We start from the raw sequence: 24,622 nt of genomic DNA, 5'->3' as shown, positions 1-24,622 counted from the left end.
TTTATTATATCAAAAATTAAAGATAATAATTATAAATGTGCCTAGCACATAGTAGATGCTTAAAAAATGCTTGTTTACTTCCTTTCCTCCTTAAGGACAGGCACTGGGCTTTTTGTTTGTTTTTTTTATATACTTCAGTAGTTTTCTCAGGAAGAATAACAGTTGAAATTTGACTCTAATTCCAAATAAAAAAGAAAGGCGGTGCTTGAAAACTGTATGAAACTACCTTGTAAATCTAAAATAACTGCCCATTGTCTCCCAGCTTACCCAGCTATCCTCGAGGAGTTACTTGGGAAAGATTATTCAAGTGAAAGTAGCTTTCTTTAGTCCTTCCTAGGGAAGTCAACTCTACATGAAGACTCATGTTCAGGAGTTCAAATCTGGCCTCAGACACTTGCTGTGTGACCCTGGGCAAGCATTTAATCCTGTTTGCCTCAGTTTCCTCACCTGTAAAATAAGTTGGAGAAGTAAATGGCAAACCACTCCAGTATCTCTGCCAAGAAAACCCCACATGGGGTCATGGAGAGTCAGACAGGACTGAACAACAACAACAACAACAGCCCTTCTGGACTCCGGGCGGAGCCTTTTATCTTCCAAAAAGCTCCTTCTATCAATTAATCAAGTAATCAAGAAAACAAGCAGTTATTAAGTGCTTACTATGGACCAAAAAGTAATCAAAGTGCTGAAGATACAAAGACAAATGTGCAAAACAGTCTCATTCTCAAAGAACATGCACACACATTAGAGCACAGGGAACACATACAAAATGAATACAAGTTTGGAGAAGGGATACCCTAGCAGCTGAGGGGTCAGGAAAAGCCCCATGGGTTAGGTAGAGCTTGAACTGAGTGTTTGGAAGAAACTAGGGATTCCAAGATTTTGAAGGTGAGAATTGAATATTTTCTAAGATATGGGGGATAGCAAGTATGAAATCACAGACAGAACATGGAGAACCCATGAGGTCGGGCAAAGAAGTAAAGTATTAGAACACAGATACCTGCTGTTTCTGACTCTGTTTGGGACCAGCTCCAAGGAGGAAAGAAAAAGTATGGAAGTATAAATATGTAGAGGAAGCTGGGACCTTAACGGGCCTCTGAGTTTCAGGTGCTTCCCTAGAGACTTTGAGAAATTACCACTTGGCTGGTTTACCTATGGCTTCTATCTTTCCCGTGGATTTCCCCCCAGAGCATGACATCCCCACAGAGCATGACATCAGCCAAAGAGACTGAGTAGGTCATCTGTCTTTGCCCTTCCATGAGCCAGGGATCCAATGTACCCACCTGTGGCTTCCTCATTCCTGTCTTTCCAAGTTGCCCTTCCCAAGTTAGCACCAGATCCAAGGCCTCAGACCCTCTGATGTCAAATTATCAGCTCTTGTCTCCTGTCCAGAATCTTTGAGGCTACACCCTTGCTTGCTTCTATTGGCTGTGCAGGAGGCCTCCTAACCCTCACAGGACTCATCACCATCATGTGCACACAAGATCGGATATTTAGAGAGAGCCTTGAATAGTCTAATCTCCTCTTTCTCTTAGTGGACCTCTCTCAAGTCCCTGATAATCTGCCCAAACTCATTCCTCAATGGCTAGCATATCATATGTTTCCCATCCCAGGGATCCTGAAACCCTGTCACTGTACAAATCCCATTCCCCAACCAAACCCACTGTCCATTCCATTAATTCTAAATGTCCCTTGATCCAATTACCTCCCTCTCAAATACTCCTCTTGAGACCTGCCCACTCCTACCACTGTATGCTCTGGAAAACCCTATAGTTAACAAACTTGCTTTCATTCCTTTATCACTCTTTCCATCTTCTGGCATTTACTGAGACTTAGTTTCGTTCTGATTAAACTGTATCACTCACTGCCCATCCTTTTTTGTAATGGATGCACTTTCACATATCCCACACCACCTACTGCTAACAGTGGAGGAGTTAGGTTTGTTATCTATAAGCCCCCGCAAATATTATCCTTCCTACCCCAATTATTCCAGTGGTGAATTCACCTGCTTTCTTCCCACCCCAACTTTTGCCGTCATACTAGGCAACTTCAACATTTATACCAGTACTTCCTCAAACACTCTAATTTCCCAGTTCCTCAATTCCTATGAACTCTTCCTCCATTCATCTCAGCTATCCACGGAGATCATAAAAATGGAGATCACATCAAAGTCATACCCTTGATCTTGCCATCACCTACAAGTGTATTCCACATCTATGTTTATGAGTTCAGAAATGTCTCAATCAGATGAAAATCTTCCATCATTCCATCTTTTCCCCTGGCTTGTGACCTCTGACTCTGTTCTTTGTCCTCGCTATCACCTTCCATCTCTCCACCCCTCAGTTCTTCCCCAAACAATCATCCCCCTTTCTCTACTTTCACTCTTTGGGTAATCAGTTCAATTTTACACACTATCCTCTTCACTTGAATCCCTCTAATCCTATTCCCAGTCATGCCCCAACCTTAGATTACTCCCAATATTTACTATTTTTGTTGTTTTTTGTTGATTTAGTCCTGTTTTGTTGTTATTTTGTTGATTTATTCCTGTCTGACACTTGGTGACCCCATTTGGGGTTTTCTTAGCAAAGATACTGGAGTGGTTTGCCATTTCCTTCTCCAGCTCATTTTATAGATGAGGAAACTGAGGCAAACAGGGTTAAATGACTTGCCCAGGGTCACACCTAGTATCTGAAGCTGGATTTGAACTCAGGTCCTCCTAACTCCAGAGCCAGCACTCTCTCTACTGTGCCACATAGCTGCCTCATTCACTTTCTTTATTTCTTGAGAAACCATGTGGATTGAGTATACTCCAAATTTATGTTACATAATCTCAAAAGAGTCCTCGCTGGAGCAAGGCGATCTTTTTATACCTTGCTAATCAATTCACTATTCCACCCACCATGACAGCTCTTCCAAACCATTTTTTCTTTTCTTCAAACCTCTCATGGCATCCCTTCCCCATAACTTGTCAGTTGAGAACCTTGCTTCAAATTTTACAGCTAGGTCACACAGTGGATAGTGTGCCATGCCTGAAGTCAGGAAGACTGATTCTCCTGAGCAGAAATCTGGCCTCTGGCCTCTGAGTATAAAACTAGCTACGTGACTCTGGACAAGGCACTTAACCCTGTTTGCCTGTCTCCTCTCTATAAAATGAGCTGGTGAAGGAAGTGGCAAACTACTCCAGTACCTTCGCCAAGAGAACCCCAAATGGGGTCATGAAGAGTTGGACACAACTGAAAAACCACAAAATTGAGACCATTTGCCAAGAGTTTATTTTCCTCCATTCTTCATCTCCTATTGCTCATGTGTCTTCCCCAACTATCTCCTTCTTCACCCTTTTAAAGAGACAGCTCATTTCCTTACCAAGGCAAACCCCACTACATGCACAAACGATCCCATTCTAGTCCATCTTCTCCAGCAGATTGCTCTCTTTATCATCTCCACTCTTTCACTTATCTTTAATCTCTCCACATGGCTGTTTCCCTGTTGCCTACAAATATACTTTTTATTCCCATCCCCAGCTTTAATCCACCTCTCCCTTCTAAATCCAAACCCTCACCTGATCCATCCATCCCAGCTAGTAACTGTCTCCTAACTCTCCTCTCTTTTCTGTCTAAACTCTTTGAGAAGGTTATCTACAATAGATGCCTCCACTTCTTTGCTCTCTCTCTCTTCTTAATTTTTCTACAGTCTGGCTTCCAACTTCATCATTCACAGAAATTGCCTCCTCCAAAGCTGACAATGGTCTCTTCACTGCTAAATCCAATGGCCTTTTCTCAGTCTTCAACCTTCTGGATCTCTCTGCAGCCTTGGATACTTTCAATTACCCTCTTCTCCTTAGTACTTGCTCTTCTCTAGGTTTCCATGACACTCCTTGATCTCTTTTTCAGTTTTTCTTTGTTGGATCTTCTTTGGGGTTAAGTCCACTGATTGCAGATGGTCCCCCCCCCCCCCCAGCCCTATTCCAGGCCCTCTTCTCTTCTCCACTATGTCACTTGGTGATCTCATCAGCTCCCATTGATTCAACTACCATTTTTATGCAGATGATTCTCAGTACCCAACTCTAACTTCTTTTTTGTCTTACCTCTCCAACTGCCTTTTAGACATCTTGAACTGGATGCCTATAGATATTAAACTCATCACGTTCAAAACTGAACTTATCTTCTTCCTCCCCGCCAACCCCCACCAAATACTCTCCTCTAACTACTACAGAGATAGCTTGTTTTATTGTGCTTCACTACTGTGCTTCAGAGATACTGCATTTTTTGCAAACTGAAGGTCTGTGGCAACCCCGTGTCAAGCAAATCTATCAGCACCATTTTTCCAACAGCGTGTGCTCACATGATGTTTCTATGTCACATTTTTGTTAATTCTCACAATCTTTTAAAATTTTTCATTATTATTATATCCATTATGGTGGTCTGGCATCAGTGAGCTTGGATGTTAGTTACTATTGTCATTCTTTTAAGGTGCCACAAACTGTGACTGTATAAGACAGTGAGCTTAACTGATGAGGTTTGTGTGTGTTCTGACTGCTCCATCAACCATCCATATTCCCTCTGTCTCTCTTCGAGCTTCCCTATTCCCTGAGACACAACAATGTTAAAATTAGGCCAATTAATAACCCTACAATGGCCTCCAAGTGTTCAAGTGAAAGGAAGAGTCAATAATTGTGGCAAACTTAATTGTTATCTTATTTTAAGAAATTGCCACAGCCCCCCCAACCTGCAGCAACCACCACCCCAATCAGCCAACAGCCACCAAAAACGAGGCAAGACCATCCACTAGCCAAAAGATTACGATTCACCACAGGCTCAGATTATGGTTAACATTTTTAGCAATAAAGTATCTTTTAATTAACGTATAAAAAATTTAATTAAGGTATAAAAAAAATACAATTTAACACTTAATAGACTACCGCATAATGTAAACATAACTTTTATATGCACTGGGAAACCAGAAAATTCATGTGATTCACTTTATTGCAATACTCACGTAATTGAAATATTCCTTTATTGCAGTGTTTTGGAATAGAACCTGCAATAATTTCCAAAGTATGCCTGTACTGGTAAGTATGGTGCAGGATACCACAATCCTCCCAGTCACCCAGGCTCACAACCTTTGCCCCCAAACTCTCCCTTTTTACAACTACCATCCTTCCAATCCCCAAGGCTTACAACCTGAGTGTCATTCTTGATTCCTCACTATCTCTAGCCAGCCCCCCCACCCCATATTCAATCTCTTGCCAGGCCTGTCAGTTCTCCCTTTACAATATCTCTTGTATACACCCCTGACACTGCTGCCACTTTGCTACAGGCCCTCATCACCTTTTGATCTATTACAATGGCTTTCTGTTTGGTTTCCTTACATCCAACCTCTCCTTACTCCAGTCCAACCTCCACTCACCTGCCCAAGTGATCTCTGATCTTCCTAAAAAATAGTCTGACCTTGTCCCTCCCCTACTCAATAAACTCTGATTGCTCCTTCTTAACTCCAGGATCTAATACAAAATCCTGTGACCTCTAAAGCCCATCACAACCTGCCCCCTTTCTACCTTGCCAGTGTTCTCACATTTACTCTCATCTGTACATTCTGCAATCCAGCAATGCTGTCCTCCTTGTTGTTTCTCACACAAGAAACTAAAATCCTACTCTGCCCTTCTGCCAGCTGCCCTCCACGCTTGGAATGCTCTTGTCTCTGCCTCCTGGACTCCTTTAAGGTGCAGCTAAAACTTCAACTTCTTCAAGAAGCTTTTTCCAAAGCCCCTGTAGCGCCAATGCGATATTCAGAGCGCCTGCGGAGGCTGTGAACGTGTCGGCGTAGTTCCGAATCGCAAAATATAACAGACCCTCCATAAGAAAGATAGAACCAAAACATTTATTCAAACACCAGAAAGTTGAATCCCAACACCAGATCACAGCAACAAAGAAGTCTATACACATTAGCAATGCAGGGACACCACCCTCCCCAAGCCTTCCCACAAACAACACCCTCAAGCAAAACACTCCCTCTCTCACTCACGCTAGTTCCTCTGCCTGCTCTTGCCTTCCCAGCTCTGACCAACTTCCTCTCAGCTCTGCTCCGCTGGTTCAGCAAGCTCCTCCCACCACAGGCTTCATGTGACCCAAATTCACTGTGACTTAAGCAGGTCACATGGGCCTATTACTGGATGGGAAAGATCTTCCCATTTATATTACCATTAAGGAGAAAAAGTGCAGTCATCTATCATAACTGAGTTTAGCCACAAAATGCATAAGAGATGGAGGACAACAGCAGGGATGGAAGAACCAAGGAAGGACTTTCTGAGGATGGGGAGACATGGGCATGTTTGTAGGCGGTAGAGGAGCCAATACACAGGGAGGGACTGAAAATAAATGAGAGAGTAGGGATGACGGAGGGGACAATCTGTTGGAGGAGATGGGGATCACCACACAAGGTGATGATGTAGTGTATAAAATGCCCTAAATGGTGGGTTATAGTACTTTGCGTTAAAATGACATTTTCATTTTAAAAGTTGTCTAACACTAAGGCCTCTGGTTGACTGGAAGAATGATGATGCCCTTAATCAAAAAATAAATTTTAAAGAGGGGCCAGCCTGGGTGGGGATGACATACAACTCTAAATTCTGTGATTCTTACTCCAATGAGTACATTAACCATGCCTTGTCCTTAACTTTCCATCTGTCCTAATGACTACCACAGAGGCACAATACTTTCCTTATGGTATATTCTTTTAAAAAGTTTTATTGGTGCCTTTGTTTTCCATCACAGTGATTTCTGGGTATTTTCCCACTCAGTGAGTCTTTCCTTGTAACACAGAAAACGGTCAAGTAAAATCAATGGACATAGTGCCTGGTCTTATAGAATATGTGCCATTCCTCATGTATAAGTCTCCAACTTCTCCAAGAAACTGAGGAAGGCATATCTTCTACAGGGCCAAGAATGGTTGTTATAACTGTACAGCATGTGGATTGGTTTGAGTAATCTTTTTCTTACATTACTGTGGAAGATTATTTTCCTGTTCTGCTGACTTTGTTCAGACCTTTGCAATATGGCATCCAATTTTGCCACTCAAACCACTTTCTCTTAAGTATCCATTAATATCTTAATTGCAAAATCTGATGGTAGTCTTTCAGTTTTCATGGTTCTTGTCTTCTCTACTGTACTGACACTGTTGGCCACTCTCTACTCCCATTTACTCTCTCTCCTGGGTTTTTGTGATGCTAATCCTCCTCCCTCTCAAGCCACTCCTCAGTCTTCTTTGCTGGCTCATCATCTGTATCATGACCTCCAATGTGGATATGTTCCAAGTTGCCTTCCCAAAGCCCTATTCTTTATACACTCTGCAATCTCATCAGCCCTCGCCCTGGTTTATTATCTGTTTTCTCTCTGCAGGTATTATCACACCGTATTCTCTCTAAATACTTAAAAGTTTCAAAATTATTTTTTTTTCACTCTGAACTTAAGAAACATCAAAAAATGAATGTTTTCATATATAAAATAGAACAGAAAAAGAGAATTAGACATGAAACTGTGAATCTATTATATACAACTTTTTTCCTTTTAAGTATGTATGTCTTATTCTATACCTTGAGGCTATCACCTCTACCTCAGATGGTATGTTCTCTCCAAATACTAAAGAATAAATAAGAGTCAGTGTATCATACTCAGTGCTATCTTCATGAACAAAGACATTAGAGCATGCCATCCCTTTCTAAATAATCGTGCTAAACTTGCATTGCTCTGTTCCCTTCCTGAGTGATAGCATGAATTTTCAAGGTACACAGTTGAGGGGATTATACATTCTGAAAGAGCTGACCACATATAGATTAGTTAGGGGTAGGTATCTTTGTTTTATTTCCCAGATGAAGAAATCAACACAGGCCAGGTGTGGTGGCACATGCCTACAATCCCAGCTCCTGGGGAGATTGAGGCTGTTAGAGCTCTTGAATTCAGGAGTTCTGAGCAACAATTGATTAGGTGTTTGCACTGTCTGGCATCAATATTATAAGCCCCTGGGAAGGAGGGGAAGGGAAAACAGGCTGATTAAGGAGGTTTAATTAGCCCAGGTCAGAAGCAGAGCAGGTCAAAGATCCCATACTGGTCAGTATTGAGATTGGACCTGTGAGTAGCCCCTGTACTTCTGGCCTGCGTAAGACAGGGAGACCCAGTCTTTAAAAAACAGACAAACAAATAGACAAATAAAAGGAACCAATGCAGAAAGACTTCCCAGGCTTCCACTAAAATGCAGTGACAAAATCAGAACTGTTTGCTAGGCCTCCTGACTCTAACATGGTGCTTTTCCCAAAAACTATGTTGTCCCTACAGGCCCTTTTGGTGTTCTTTCTCCTTTTGTCTGTTTCACATCTAATTAGTACTTCTCCCTAGAGGAACATGAGATAAAATTCAAAGCTTTATTACTACTATTTCTTAACATTTAGGTAAAGTTTGGATGAAGGAAAGGGATTTTAAGAATGAGTGAATTATCTCTGGATTTCAATTTTTAAGTCATCTCTGATCCTAATCAAAATGAAGTTAGTTATAGCTTCTGTCTCTTCCCACTTGCTTTTCATAACTCAGAAACTGGTATCCATAAAGTGGTTGGGAGGGAATTTTAGGACTTATTCATTAAAATACTACCTCAAATTCTGATCTATGTCCTTCCTTTTTTTAAAATTGCCCTATAAACTAGCTTCCTCTTCTGACTTCCCTATTCCTATTCCTAATACCACCAAAGTCCAAGTAATCTGGCTTTTAAGATGAGTCATTTTCAACTTGTTTCTCCTTTGTTTCTAACATTCTTTAATTCTTTAATTCTCCTTTTTAGTAGGCAGGGTGGTGTTGCACAGTGGAAGGATTGTTGCATTGGGCATCAGGAGAATAAGGTTCAAATCTCAGTTCTGTCACTTATTACTTGTGAAATCTTGGGCAACCTCTCTAGGACTCAGCTTTCTTATATGTAAAATGATGGGACTAAACTAGATGAGGTCCCTTCCAGCTCTAAATCTATGAACCTAAAATGCTTCTTTCATCTACCCTTTTATTTCTCTTCTGTCATCACATAACTATTCATTTCAATGAACACTTATTAAGTGCCTATTTCAGGCTAGCTGCAGCGGAGAGATACATAATTTTGACAAGATAAGACCCCTGATCTGGGAGACTGAGAGGGTGATAGACACAAATACCTATAGTAAAGAATGATCCAATACAACAGAACAACCCAGCAAAAACAGAATGCTGCAATCAGAGTGCTTTGTGAGACAGGAGGAAGTAAAGGCTATTATTGCTAACTGGTAACTGCTAACTGGACAGCTTCTTGGACACTGTGGCTTTTCAGCCAGGTTTTAAAAGATGGGCAATAATACAACAGCAAAGAGGTGGGGGAGAAGAAATTTTAGGGGAAAAGGGAAGCGTATAAGTTAAGTCACAGACCTGTGAAAGTACAGGATCTACATGAAAAATTATGGAGGCAGAATGGTACAGCAGATAAAGCAACAGATTTGAAGTCCGGGTGCCTACATTCAAGTCCCAGCTCTGCTAGTCATTACTGTGTTAGCTTGAACAAATGGCTTGTGCTTTTAGAATGTCAATTTCCCTATCTGCAAAATGACTGAGTTGACTAGATGATTGCCAAAATCCCTTCTGGGTCTGTATCCCTCCATTCTTTTAGAGTGAATTGAGAAGAGTAGTAAAAGAAAAGTCTGAAAGGTGGGTGAAGGGGGTAAGAAGGGGAGCAGCAGCCTATGGAGGGGCTTGAATTCCCATCAAAGAAGTCAGAACTTGACAGAATGCCAAAAGTGGTCTTTAGGGGATTTTGAGCAGCAAAGGAGTAATATGATCAGGATTAAGCATAAGTTACAGTGTGAAGGACAGTTTGGGGACATGTGGGCAGAAAATACCTATTAAGAGGTCCCCCACTCATTCAAAATTCAGTGGACATTCAACAGCTATTGAATACCTAATATGTTAAATACAGTGGAGAATATAAAGATGAATAAGAATGATCTCTGACCTCACACTTTTTGGATGCTATTAGAGGAAATGAATGACATCTATGATGACATCCTTACTTACATAAACAAAACCAGAAGACATAAAGAATTTGTAGGGAAATGAACGGCAGGCTTTGTCTAGAAACACTTAAGAGATAGCCATTTCTTTAGAGAGCAACATTGCCAAGGGCCTGTGGGAGCTGTCCAGCTGCAACTGATTTAGGGGAGGCTGCAAGATAGGAAAAGACTCAAGAGGCCAAGCATAAAAATAATTTACATTAGATAGAACTTTAAGGTCCACAAAGGAGATAACCTCATTTGATCCTCACAGCTTTCATATATACTTCCCTTCCTACATTGTGGGTTCTAGCCAAGCTGGCCACCTCTGTGCCTTCTCACAGGTTGTCAGTCAATCAATAAGTATTTATTAAAACCCTACTATGTGCCAGGCACTGTGCTAGGCTCTGGTAATACAGAAAGAAAAAATTCCCTGCCCTCAATAAGCAGACATTCTAATAGAGGAGATGTATTAATAAATTGTTACATACAAGATACAAAGTGGATGGAAGGTGGCCTTAGAGGTGAGGACTATAGTAACTAGGGGGGCATGAAAAAAACCTCCTGCAGAAGATGGCTTTTCAGCTGTGTTTGGAAGGAAGCCAGGGAGTCTAACAGTTAGAAGTGAGAATTCAGAGCATTCCAGGCATGGAAATGCTCCAGAGCTGAGGTATGGAAAAATGAGATGGAGTCCTGAGGGAGCATCAGCAAGTAGTCCTATCTGATTGGTTCACAGGGCATGTGAAAGGGAGTCAAGTGTGAAAAGACTGGAAAGGTGAGAAGGGGCCAGGTTTTGAAGACCTTTAAATGCCAAACTTTATATCTGATCCTACAGGTAATAGGGAGCCACTGGAGTTTACTAAGTACAGAGTAGGAGGGAAGACATGGCGAGGCCTACACTTCAGGAAAATCATTTTGGCAACCGTTTGAAGGATGGATAGGAGTGGGGAGAGACTAAAATGAAGGAGAATCATGAGCAAAATATTGAAATGATCTAGGTGAGAGGTGATAAGAATTTGGTGGCTGTGTGAGTGGAGGGATGATGTAAAGGTAGAAAAGACAGTATCTGGCAACTGGGTGTGTTGATTGAGAGTGAAGAGTGGAAGGTATCATGGAAGTTACAAAGCTTGGTGACTCAGAAGATAATGGCTTCCTGGACAACCAAATCTAATAAACATTTATTAGGTGCCAACTATGTGCTAGGTACTGGAGCTACAATTAATAAAGATGATCGATCCATGCCTTCGAGAAGCTTATAATCTAATGGGGGTGGCGGGGCAAGGGAGAAGACAACACACAAAAGGAGGAAGGGGAGATGAGAGGATACCAGGGGGTAACCAAGGGCATCTTATTCTGTGGAGCTAAAGCCAGGCAGAGCAGCAGATGCACAATGGAGCTAGATAAAAACTCCAGTTTCTTCCCTTTATAAGGAAGGCTTTGAGAGAAGTTCAGTACACCACTCTCCAGTCCTCCAAACAGAGGGGAGAGGAGGCTCAGGGAGGTGGTGTCAAGCTTGAGTTAGCAGCATGGTGATGTGATTAGAGGTGATGAGCTTAACCTAGGTCCTTGGGTGAAGCCTGTTGACAGAGCCCAAGTTTTACAGAACAAATCCTTTTATTAAGGGGATTTGTTCTGTAAAATCTGAATTCCATCAAAGGGCTGCAAGTTCCTCAACCCTGGCTTAACCTGACAATAATAATTAAGAGGGAAGGGTTTGAGGGAGGGTGGAACATAATAAGTTTTATTTTGGACATGTTGAATTAGATGTCTATAGGATATCTGGTGGTCAGTTGGCTATACTTCATGTCTGGAAAGCATGCCTTCCTCACCTCTGTTTCTCAGAATCCTTAATTTCCTTCAGGGTTTAGGTTGAGTCATCTCCTAGGTGAAGCATCAAGTTCCTTCTTTTCTTCCTCAAATCATTTTCCTTTTTTTACATTTTGCGTCCTCCAATAGAATATATGCTTCCAGAGGGCGGAGACTACTTCTTACTTAATTTAGGTTTTGTTCATCAATGCCTAACATGGTGCCTTTCATACACTGTGCATTTAATGAATGTTTATTAAAATGAATTGTTTGTGCTTCTCCCCGTTTCACATTCAATTAGCCTGTCCCCTCAACTTTTATCTTTCCTTCTCAGTTGCTGCTTAAATTTGGTTAAGTGACACTTTTTAAAGAACCATCTTTTACTACTTTAGGAAAAGAACAAAAGGATCTATTTTAAATGTCTTCTGTACATCAGAGATGTCAGACCAATTTAAAATATCTAAACTGAAATTCATCTTCATACCTCAATCAGCTCTTTGTTCTGACTTATTGTAATAACAATGCTGCTTGCCACTACCATGGCTGTGCAAGGCCGATAACACCAGCACGCAGAAGAGCTGCCAGCACAAGTTCTTTGATCTGCTTTTCTAAGGAAAGAAACCTTAAGGGGTTAATGATCTCACTTTAATCAAACATACACTTCTTTAGGGTCAAAGGGTGTCACAACCATGTGACTCAAACCCATGTGAACTAGGCCTTACCTTGATGTAAGGAGGTCATCAAAGACTCCTGATTCAATCAAAGATTGCTCAGGGCTGAGAAGCACTCCAAAACAAAGACAACAAAAAGTTCCCTTTGCTTGCCATTACATTTGAAAAGCAAAATTCATCAAAGGTACTTGATTACCTCAGGATTCCAAAAGAGAAAACAGCAAAAAAAAAAAAGTCCCACCCTAATTACCATAACACTTATCTATACTTGTTAATAGCACCACTATTCTCTCAATAACTTGAGGCTCACTTTTAGTCCCATATCTCTTACGTATCACAAACTCTACAGTTTCTTTCTTAAAATATCTCTTATATTCATTTATTCATTTGCATCCTTATTGCCATTTCCCAGTCCATTATGTGTCCAGATAACACAATAGGCTACTACTGTTTCCCAATCTTTAGTCTTTCTCTTCCCCAAACCATCTTGCATAACACTGCTATATTAACCTTTGCATAAAGTTTAAATCCTGGGATAAGCTGAGCGAATATAATAAAAATGGCAATATTACATAAATTAATTTATTTATTCAGTCACATACCAATCAAAATACCAAAGGATTACTTTATAGAACTAGTAAAAAATAATGACATTCACCAGGAGGGACATACGGTCAAGAATTTCAAGAGAAGGGGAAGTAAAGCATGAAAGAATAGAGCCTAAGAGTACCAGATCTCAAACTATACGACAAATTAGTAATCATCAAAACAATTTGGCACTGGTTAAAATACTAGCTTGCTTAAAATTAGAAGTCATTAAGTGAAAATAGATTAGGTACATGATATGTAGTAGCAAACGAGCCCAGTAGCTCAGTGTTTGATGAACTCAAAGACCCCAGCTACTGAAGTCAGGACTTACTATTTGACAAAAACTGCTGGAAAAACCAAACAGCAGAAATTAGCAGAAATTGGCAGAAATTAGATTTGGACCAACCCCTCACACCATATACCAAGATAACCTCCAAATAGATACATTTCAAATCTATTAATAACAAAGGGTTTCATCACCACGCAAGGGATGGAAAGGTTCAAAGAAGATTATAAGGGATAATTTTGTTATTATATAACATTAAAAAAAGGCTTTGCACAAATAAATTCACGTCAGCAGTTAGAAAAGAAATGATTAATGATACAAAAATCTGTGGCAATTTTTATGATAAAGATTTCATTTCCAACATACATAACGAACGGATTCAAAATTATGAGCGTAAGAGCCATTCCTAAGTGATAAAATAGTCAAAGGGCATGAATGGTTTGTTCTCAATGGAAGAAATCCAAGCTATATATAGTGACATTAGAAAAAAATCCGAGGTCATTAATAATGCAAGAAATACAAATTAAAGTAATTCTGAAGTTCATTATCACAACTATTAGACTGGCGAAAATGACAAAAGAAAATGACAAATGTTAGAAGGGTTTCAGGAAAATTGGCACATATATTCACTACTGGTGGAATTATGAACGTGTCCCAAAGTTACTAAATTGTGTGTACCCTTTGACATGGTGATATCATTACTAGACTTATACCCCAAAATGATTAAAGAGAGAAAGGTCCTATACATATAAGAATCTTTATCATAGCTCTCTGGGTAGTGACAAAGAACTAGAGACTAAGGTGAAGCCCATCAATTGGGGAATAGATAAATTATGACATAAGGATGTGCTGAAATACTATTGGGCTGTAAGAAATGAGAAAAGTGTAGGTTTCAGAGAAACTTAAAAAGACTTGTATGAACTGATGTAGAGGGAAGTAAGCAGACCAGGAGAACAATTTATAAGCTGAAAGATTTAAGGACTCTGATGAATGTAATGACCAAGTGTGACTTCAGAGGACTGATGGTGATGAAAATTTAAAAAAAAAATCACAACTCCAACCAGTGCCTACAGCAAAAATTAAAAGTTCTTAGCTTCAAATTCAAGATCCTCAACAGCCTGGCCACAACCTACCTTTATAACCTCATTTTCCCACTACCCCCAGTATAATTCTTCTGTTCAAAGCAGGACAATGTTCTTGTTAATTTTCCAAATACTGCAAGCTCATTTTCACCACTATGCATTTGGCCATCCTCTTTCTCCTGTCATGTATACCTTCCCCCTCTCCGCCATTTACCTGACTCCTCTCTGAACTCTTATAGTACTTCCTATTTACTGGACTCAATCATATCCTGTTGTGGATTGTCATTTGCTTTTCAGCAGTGCTATAACCAGGGTCACTGGCCAACCCTTGGAGGAATAGTACAATGACCAACAGAGGCCATGGATCTGACTCTAATCTTAATTCCTGAATCCCCTGGGTGTCAAGCTTCCCCTCTGGCCTCAACAACTCATTCCTGATAAGGTGACCCTGCCAAAGGATACTATGAGTAAAAGAACCTGGTGATCTCTCAGTAAGGACCCCTCAAATCCCAAGGGGCGGGGTAGGTAGTGAGGTAGGAGGAATCAGTGATAGGTAGACATGAATTTCTTCGCCTTGAAAGACATCAGAGAATATTGTGATTATTAATCCTTTGTCTCCCCCCCATTAGAATGTGAGCCTCTTGAGAGCAGGGACTATTTATTTTTTGCCAATTTTTATATCTCTAGTGCTGAGCACAGTGCCTGGAGCTTGGTAGGCACTTAATACATCCTAGTTCATTGAGTAACTCTGAGCCCCGTCTCTGAGGCAGGCTTGACAGTACCTTGAACAAAGGGTGTTACAACTTTCCTTTAGGCTTGCTTTCCTACCTGGACTCAGATTGGAATGCTTTTACATTATCCATAACATTTAAATCCCTGTGACCTAAAACTAAAATCTTTAGCCCCCAACAGTGGATACCTAGCTACGATACCATGCAGAGTTATAAGTATCTCACAGGATCAAAGAACGGCAAGTTGAAATTTTAGAGGAGTCACTTTCTCTAATCCAAATAATTCATTTCACAGTTGAGGAATCTGAGGCCCAGACAAGCAGCAAGATTTGGTTCTTAGGATGCTATAGTTGGAATTAAGAAAACTGAGTTCATAGGATTATACCTCTTGAGCTGGAAGGGCATTCAGAAGCCATCAAGTCCAATCTTCTCATCTCACAGATGAGGAAAATAAAGCCAAGGGGCGGTCATTTGCTCCAAGTCACATGGATAATGAGCATCTAAGAAGGGATTTGAATTCTGGCTTATGATTACAGAGTCATTATTCTTTCCTCTACACTACCCTGCCTTCTTCGAATGCTAACTACTTGTATGATCTCAGGCAAATCATTCTATTTCTCAGTGATCTCAAGTGAAAATGGGGGAAAGTCTACACATACTACCTACCTCCATGGTATTTCCATATGTCAGTTTTACCACTGCCCTAAGATCACACTATTAGTGACAGACCTGGGACAAGAACCGAGGTTTCTCGAGGATAGGGCTCTTTTCATTCTAGCAGCAGGCTTAACATTTTTAAAAATCCCTGTCGGTGCCTACTAAAATAGTGAGATCGATAATTATTTGTTGAATTTAATTCAATAAAAGGTATAGCCCCACCTTTCCCATAGACAAGCACATTAAATTTGAGATGAGAAATACAACTTTTTCCACAAGTTAAAGCTCTGGGGGTAAAAGACCATTCTTTAATTTAGTCTGTCTGACATCATTAAAAAAATAACCTTACTTAATCTTTTCAATGTGTATATGTACTGACTTCCTGTTTTTCTCCTGAGTGTCTACCAGACTCGGTTATGTAAGGCAGGGTTTGTGGCACTGTATTTCAGGAATACTGGCTCAACAGAAATATTTCCTTCACTTTATAGTGAGGATAGTGAGGAAACCATAGAAAGGCCACATTGCACAAATATCCCATTACACAAATACAGTCTATGTACAGGGGAAATATCTCCATTCAGCAAATATTCTAAAGCCAGAATGAGTGTTAAGTTTCTGTGATATAACTTAGTTCAGCTTTTCACTCACCAAGGTCTACCAAGAGTTTAAGACGTACAAACACTAATGACTTTCACATACGTACACAGTTAAATAGCAGGGTTACTGATGCCTCTCTCTTGCTGGCCAGAAAATAGCTCACAAAGCTTATAGAGCAGCTTGTCTCATCCAACTTGATGGCATTTTCAGATGGACTGCCGAACTGCCATCCAGACGAGGTCTGAACAAATCTATCCTTTCTTCCATCTTTCTTTTTCTTCATACTCTTACCTTCAAAGAACCCCATACTTAGGATCATAGATTTGAAGCTAAAAAAACATTCTGGAGGCCTTCTAATTCAACTCTTCATTTTATTAATGAAGACACTGGAGTGCACAGAGATAAAATGTGCTTGTGTGCCAGTGGTCATTTGGGAGTACGGAACTGAGCTAGGACTTGAACCCAGTTCTTATGGTTAGGGCTATTCCTACTTATACCATACTGCCTCTTCTTTAAAATCTCTTATACTCTAACATTTATATACTTTGAAAGAACTGTGACTTCATCTGTATGCATACGCCTTCCATCAAAGCAGATTTCAACCCCTCCAAGCTTCAGTAGATGGCTTCCACAAGTTAATGCAGCCTTTTTGTACAAACAAAGCTAATGCAACAAAGATCAGGAGGGAAGCAGAAAATTGAGAAAGAATCTTTATAACCAGTGTCTCTGATAAAGGCCTCATATCTAAAATATACAGGGAACTGAGTCAAATTTATAGGAATACAAGTCATTCCCCAATTGAGAAATGGTCGGAGGATATGAACAAGCAGTTTTTGGAAGAAGAAATTAAAGATATCTATAGGCACATGAAAAAATACTCGAAATCGCTACTGATTAGAGAAATGCAAATCAAAACAACTCGTAGGTACCACATCTCTCCTGTCAGATTGGCTAACATGACAAAACAGGAAAATGATAAATGCTGGAGAGGATGTGGGAAAATTGGAACATTGTTACATTGTTAGTGGAGTTGTGAACTGATCCAGCCATTCTGGAGAGCAATTTGGACCTATACCCAAAGAGCTATAAAAATGTGCATACCCTTTGACCCAGCAATACCACTTCTAGGGCTGTATCCCAAAGAGACCACACAAGTGGGAAATGGACCAGTATGTTCAAAAATATTTATAGCAGCTCTTTTTGTGGTGGCAAAGAACTGGAAATCAAGGGAATGCCCATCAATTGGGGAATGGCTAAGCAAATTGTGGTATATTAATGTAATGGAATAATACTGTACTATAAGAGATGAGGAGCAGATGGACTTCACAGTAACCTGGAAAGACCTATATGAATTGCTGCTGAGTGAGAGGAGCAGAACCAGGAGAACATTATACATGATTACAGACACACAATATCTGTAAGGACTAACTTTGATAGAGTTGACTCTTCTCATCAATGCAAGGTTCAAAGACAGCTCCAAAAGACTCATGAGGGAAAAAGCTATCCACATTCAGAGAAAGAATTACAGAGTCTGAATGCAGATTGAGGCAAACTATTTGCTCTCCTGTCTTTTTTTTTCCTTCTTTTTCGGTTTTGTTTCTTCTTTCTCATGATTCATTCCATTGGTTATAATTCTTCTTTACAACTTGACTATTATGTAAATAAGTTTAATGCGAAGGTATATGCAGAACCTATATCAGATTACATGCTGTCTTGGGGGGAAGGAGAGAAAATTTGGAACTCAAAAAACTTGTGGAACTGAGTATTGTAAACTAAAACTAAAAAAAATTAAAAAACAGACAAACAAAAACAAGTGCCAGCAGAGTTCACTGTGCAGTGATCAATCTCCTGGTAATGAGCCTGAACAAAATTAGTCAGGCTCTTCCTCAGAGACAGACACATACTCCATATCCAAAAGAGTACAACAGAGTAGAACTTTGTTGGAAGAACTCAACTGTAGGTCTTTATTAAGAATACTGCCGGACACTCTGGGATTAATTTAAGGCTCTTCTTTCTTCAAACTACTTCTCTTTAAAAACAAACAAAAAACCCCAAACAAATCCAGAAGCTAACAAAAAATTATGTTCTAATTTCTGAGTAGGAACATTGTGGGTAAAATTCCTGCCTTTAAGGAAATGCTACCTATCTTTTTCCCCCTTTTGTTTCTTTCAGACTTTGAGTTTTATATGAAGTCTCATTCCCACGGTGAAGAACAAGAGAAGCAGAGGGCAGCCCAGTTGTTTACTTACCCTGTACTGAATGCCTTTCTACCTCCCTCTTGTCAGGTCACATCATTATTTCCTTGATGACTAACTAACCTCTAAAAAAAGAAAAGACCAACACTCTATCTTACTATTTATTTGCTCTCTTTGAATTTCATAGAATCTACATATAGTTTGATCTAAAAAAGAACGTCTCTATGCAAGGCCATGTTCTTGCTTTTCTTTACATTCTCCAACACTGAAGCACAGTGCCCGGCACACAGTATATGCTTAATAAATGTTTGTTGACTGATTGACTACGCTAGGCACTGGAGTGTATGCAAAGATATTAAGAGGCAGTCTCTAATCTCAAAAAATTTACAATCTAATAGATTGAAAGAGTTCCCCTTGGATAGTAGCTGAGTTGGGGAGAGAACGTAGGTACCCTGACTGCTAGGCCAGTGCTCTTTCTTTTTTCCACTAACATCTCTAGATTTTAGGTTCCTCTTATTTAAAAAGAACAGATAAAGTATTTGTTAAGCACTTACTAGGTGTCAGGCATTGTCCTAGGCCTGAGAATGCAGAAAGAAACAAGTAAGATAGTTCCTGCCCTCAAGAAGCTTACATTCTAATGGAAAGTGACAACATATAAAGGGGAAGTGAAAAGGGAATGAATGGGTACTCCTGCAATATCATGGTGTGGAGAGGATGGGAAGTGACATAGATGCCTGGCCCCAGGGAAAGTTGAGGCAAAAGTTTACCTGTCAGAGTCCAGCATCCCAGTGGAGTATCCAAGATCCAATGAGGATGATGCTGGGATAGCAGACAACATGGTGTGGAGATGGCCAGGGGTAACCTCTTAATATCCCTTCCAGCTCTAAAATGCTGTGATTCCATAAAATAACTATTACTGGTTGCTAGTAGTACCCCAGTGACCTAACAGTAAATGAAGCCTCCTAGGGCTAACACACACCAGGGGAGTAGCTTAAAGACTCCAATTATATGTCTACATCATACCTAATACAGGTGGCATAGTGCCCAATGTTTATTGTTAGAGAACTGATATTCTTAGAAAATTTATTGGTCTTTAATTTTTACATCACCTTCATTTTCTAACATAGCTTCTCTTCCCTAACCAAAGAGCCATCCCATAGAATATAATTTTAAAGATAGAAAAAAAAAACAGTTCAGCAAATCTAAGCAACACATCAACCAAGTTTGTAAATATATGCAATGTTTAACACCCACAGTTCCCCACCTCTGCAAAGAAGAAACTACATTTTCTCAACTCTTCTCTGGGGCCAAACTCGGTCATTATAATGACACAACAGACAGCTTAGATTCTAAGAGAAACAGGAAAAGCCATGCTTACCTTAGAAGGAATCTTCCAGAAGCCCTAAAAGCAAAATGAAACATGAAAGCACGTCATTTCTTAGCTAGAGGGGTGCTAAATATTTTCTTATAAGTTTCTGAGATGTCTGTTAAATATAATGATGTTGGTCGTGACGTCTCTTTCCAGCATTCAACGTGCTTTGTTCTTGAGGGGGGAGGACATCAATGTACTGCTCAGAGGATGGCATGGCCCCCTGTGGCTGGCTGTTCTAACCAGCTGTTGTAACAGAGAGCAGCTTACCAAGCCACACAGTTCTCAAACTACAACCAAGTCTAGTAGTAATAGGAGTCAGGAGAATCATAACCACAAACAAATGTATGTCTTGCCAAAAGTCGATCATACCCCTGGGCAAACTTAACCAAACAACACTGAACGTTCAACTCTTAATTCTCTAGTCCAGGAAATAGGGCATGAACCCAGCTCACAAAACACCAATGGCATGACCAAAAGCCAGAGTCACAGACATTGAGACTTTCTCCTTTCTGGTGCAAACTAACCATTTCTGAAGTTCTAGCCAGCAGAGCTCACCAAGGTTCTGTCTCCCAGGAAGAACTTCTAACAGCACTGTGGAGATGAGAATATTACAAAGAATACTTCCTGGACCATCATGGTTGAAGTGTTCCATTCACCCAACTAATGGAAACTAGTCTGCACTCTGACATTAACTGTACTAGATGCAGTGGCTTGGTACGGAATTCAAGGATATCCCAGAGTAGTGCAGCCAGGTGAGAAATAAGGGGCTGTTCTGAGTTATTCCTTTCCTCATCTCCCTCCTTCTAGACTGCTATCACTCAATCAAACAATCTAACAATCAATTAATAAGTATCTACTTAGTATCTAGGTTGGAGGGAAACTGGGTGACTAGAAGGATGGGGGTGGCCTCAAATATGGAAGCAGACTATGTTTTAGGGGAAAGATAATGAGTTCTATTTTGGAATTGTTAATCTTGAAATGCCTAAGGGATGTGCAACAGGAACTGTCCAATAGGCAGTTGGTGATGTGAGACTAGAAATAAAGAGAGGTTTTGCTGTCCTTCAATCATTTCAGTTGTGTCTGACTCTTTGTGACACCATTTGGGGTTTTCTTGGCAGAGATACTGGAGTTGTTTGCCATTTCCTTCTCCAGCTCATTTTACAGATGAGGAAAATGAGGCCATTTCCTTCTCCAGCTCATTTTACAGATGAGGAAAATGAGGCCAACAGATGAGTTAAATGACTTGGCTATGGTCACGCAGCTACTAAGTGTTTGAGGCCGTATTTGAACTTAGGAAGATGACTTTTCCTGATTTCAATCCTGGTACTCTATCCACCGAGCCACCAAGCTGCCCCAAAGAGAGAGGTTAGGGCAAAATATATAGATTTTTAAGCCATCTGCAGACAGACGATAATTAAACGTTCAATGTTCACTCACATTGACCACTTTTCGCACGAAACCACTGCCTTGCCATGCTTCTTCCATTCTGTGCTTGTGCAGCTGAATTTTTTTTAAAGCAAGCATAGGGCTTTACATTTATATTTATTAAATTCTATCTTATTAAAGTCAGTCAGACCTGGTAAGCCTGGAACCAGGAATGTATGCAGACTTGTCGGATTGGGCAAAGGTTGAGGATTTAAACAAGAGCGCACAACCAGATGTTGGCTATTTCTAGGTTCAAGTCAGAAGGCAGATCCAAGATTAAAATACTAGCCCAAGGGGAAAAGACTAGTATAAGTAACAATAACCAAGGTTGAAACAGAGTCCGAAGTCTGAGGTGTAAATCTGTTCAGTGGTAGAGCAAATAGTTATTGTCCTTCAATGAGGAAGACAATTGACTGGGCTCTAAATGGACATCAGAAGGTCATGGGTTTTAGGGATCTATTTATTGAGAGACTGACAGGGTTAGAAGACCAAGTCCATGTGGGGACAAAGCAGGGTGTCCAACCGCTGAGATATTGGGGTGCAAGGCAGAAACACCCCAAATTAAGGAACTGAAATGCAAATCAGGAAACCAAAGCACTGAGCACTGGGGTACAAATAAAGAACCCACTGCATTTCTTTGGTTGAAGGGGTTCCAGAGAAGAAGTGTCATGCTTAATAAGCTGGCTGTACTGGATAGAGTATAGAATCATAGAATTTTAGAACTAGAAGGAATCCTCGACATTAAACATATAATGTGTTATACAATATTATCGTTATTTTTGACATACATCTGTCTCAATGGGCCAATTTGAGCATAGGCTTCTGAAGTGTACAGAAGTGCCTGAGCCTAAAATGGGACCTTAAGGATCATGCTGAAAAGAGGCCAGTTAGGATGTACAAAAGAGGTGACAGCAGTGGCTGGGCTCTGAAACTAAATGTGGCCTGAGCCACAACAGCAAAGGTGAGAAAGGATCTGTTGCAACCAGTGCCCCCAGGCTCCTGGGGCTTCACCAAATTTGCATTAGTCTTTGCGGAGTCTATGTCTGGGGCTGCAAGGGAGTCAATAGAATGGGGTGATGGGGAAGGGATTCCTATTCTTTTTCCTCACAACTCACTTTTAAGCTACCAAACCTCTGCTATGATCCTAGGTGGCAGAGGACCGTAATAGCTTTTATATTGTTTCTGAGATTCTCTAGACTAAAAATCCACAGCTAGGAAATGTAGTTTGCTCATAATTCCTTGCCTAGGTTTGAGCCAAGTAAACATTTGTGAGAAGAGATATTTAGCATTCCTCCTTACAAATGACTATTGTTAATAAAAAAATCACAACCTACCATTTATAAAGCCAGAGAATCATACGAGAAGACAGCTGCAATAAAATCATTCCCACCTCATTATGGAGTCATTGTTTGATAATGTGTCTGGAAAAAATTATTGATGACCCGGCCAGTGGTATTCTAAGTTGCATTCCACAACTCAGGAAAAATGGTAGGGTTGTCTTAGTTATAATTGGTGAGGAAAGTGATCTGTATGTGTACTAAATTAAATCCATCTCCACCCAAGGGACAGCTGCCTGCTCACCACCACCTCTGGGACATTTTCTCAATGTCCAGGCAAGTTGTTAGAAGACAGTTTCAGCTATGGAATTCTATTTAATGGAAACAGTAACTTTGTTTTAAAAAAGTAGAGGTGAGGGGGGTGAGGGAGGAAGGGATAGAAGGGAATGCAGAACAAGTTAAAGAAGGAGAAACTTGTCCTCCTGAGTAAAGTGAAAGACAGTAAAGTAAAATTTCAAATCTTAACTCCCTTCTAAATAGCCAAATGTATTATACCTTCCATTTTCTTGATACTGCTATGTGGTGGGGCTAAGAGAACTGTATTTTAATATCCAAACCACAAAGCCCTGGCTTTTCTCTATGTCATGCCATTATTTGGCTCTTGGCAAAGTTAAAATTCTTCCTTTTGAAACTACTATTTCCTTTTGGAGGTCAGCTGAAAGCCCAGTTCAAGCACCACATTGATAAAGCTAAACACAGGACCACTCTCAAAAAAATCTATCATTTATGGGCTCCAGCATAAAAACTCCCCTTGGTGCCAGGGTTTAATAGACATCCTAGCTCAAAGGTGGCTTTGTGTTGGTGCAGCTGTAGCCACAAGTAAGAGTTAAAAGACTTATTTTAATGTCTCCCAACTTCCGTCAGTCCCCATTGCCTTTTCTGTTGTAGTTGTTTAATTTTTTACTTCGGAGAATAGGGCCTTATCATGCAATTGAAGAAATACTTAAAACCTGGCTTACATATTTATTTTTACACGTTCCCTGTTAGGAGATTTTTTTTTTCCCCAGTGAGCAGAAGCATTTTTAAATCCCAGGCCATCTAACTGTTTTCTAAGTATTAATGATTTTCCATCCAGCCTATAGCAAGCATTCAAATGTATTTCTATAAAGTAGCAACTGGCTAATAACCAGAGACTGAGATGGAAAGTGGTGTCTCAGTTGTTATCCTGATTATATACGATATTAAAATGCATTTACTCATTTTGCAGATGGGATGAAATAATTTAAATTTATTTTATTACTGAAATGGGGCAGCTTAAACATATGTGCTGTTTAAAAAAATGCAATTTGGGTATTCTAGTGAAACCACTCTCTTTTGACTATTTGTAGTTCTCCTAATGAATGCCAAATTGAACAGGCTGGCATACTATGATACAATATGTGGTTGGAAAGTCCAATTGGGTGAATGTCTCTCTTTCAAAAGTGCCTGGTATTAAAAGTTTCATTCTTAAGTGAGAAGTTTATAGATTCTGACTACATGAAGATTATTTATTCTATATAATTTGATTCTTCCATTATAATCATATCATACATTTATATAGCTCTTTACACAGTTGACGAAGCAATTTGACTATACGTATCCCACTGAAAGTAGATAGCTTTGCCACCTCTTCTATGAAGCCTTCCTTGATAAACCCAGTTAGGAATGATCCCTTCTTCATTTTAATATTCAGGACATTTGTGTGTCTCTTATGCACTTTTACACTCTGTAATATATGTGTGTGTGTGTGTGTGTGTGTGTGTGTGTGTGTATTAAATATATATATGTTTCTACTTGTATATATACCTTACCTCCTGCTAGATGGGAAGGCCCCCAAGAACAGGGACT

The 24,622-nt window shown here is 40.1% G+C and overlaps 1 protein-coding gene across 2 annotated transcripts in view; it reads right to left on the bottom strand.

Moving 5' to 3' along the window:
• The window catches only part of RIN2 (Ras and Rab interactor 2), a 236,935-nt gene that overhangs the window by 125,600 nt on the left and 86,713 nt on the right, over positions 1-24,622 (bottom strand). Inside the window, exon 3 of one of the 2 annotated variants that reach the window (XM_036751603.1) lies at positions 20,040-20,063. The exons of the other annotated variant lie outside the window; for it this stretch is intronic. The gene's annotated coding sequence lies outside the window, so the exon portion shown is untranslated. The remainder of the gene's footprint in view (positions 1-20,039; positions 20,064-24,622) is intronic. 2 annotated transcript variants of the gene reach the window in all.

This window comes from Trichosurus vulpecula, chromosome 3, assembly GCF_011100635.1.
Source record: "Trichosurus vulpecula isolate mTriVul1 chromosome 3, mTriVul1.pri, whole genome shotgun sequence".
Lineage (NCBI taxonomy): Eukaryota > Metazoa > Chordata > Mammalia > Diprotodontia > Phalangeridae > Trichosurus > Trichosurus vulpecula.
Note: the sequence above shows the minus strand (reverse complement) of the source record. Positions and strands in the feature narration are given on the sequence as shown.